This window comes from Nanorana parkeri, unplaced genomic scaffold (genome assembly GCF_000935625.1).
Source record: "Nanorana parkeri isolate BGI_ZX_2015 unplaced genomic scaffold, ASM93562v1 scaffold2701, whole genome shotgun sequence".
In the NCBI taxonomy this organism is placed as follows: domain Eukaryota; kingdom Metazoa; phylum Chordata; class Amphibia; order Anura; family Dicroglossidae; genus Nanorana; species Nanorana parkeri.
This window is the reverse complement of record NW_017308969.1, coordinates 28,943-29,197: the sequence shown is the minus strand read 5'-3', so window position 1 is coordinate 29,197 and position 255 is coordinate 28,943. Positions and strand designations below refer to the sequence as shown.

The following is a 255-nucleotide window of genomic DNA, read 5'->3' as shown; positions in this document are numbered from 1 at the left end:
GCCACGCCAAACCTTCCAATGCCTCGCAGCTTAACAAAAACCCGGATCGACTCACCCGGGGGCTTACGCCACGAGAATTGCGATCAATTTTATAAGTCGATCACATGATAGAAATTAAAAGCCCGGCGACACTGTCATTTTCTTCAAACTCAGAATGAACAAGAGCACAGGATGCCGTCGCTACAGACCGCTTGTAACTCCGATCATTCTTCTCGATTGATTGGAAGCTGGTGTGTGTGTGTGTGTGTGTGTGTG

General features: G+C 48.2%; 1 protein-coding gene across 1 annotated transcript in view; it reads right to left on the bottom strand.

Annotated features, from left to right (window-relative positions):
* LOC108802185 (carbohydrate sulfotransferase 11-like) overlaps window positions 1–255 on the bottom strand; it is a 38,053-nt gene that overhangs the window by 36,643 nt on the left and 1,155 nt on the right. The gene's annotated exons all lie outside the window — the stretch shown is intronic.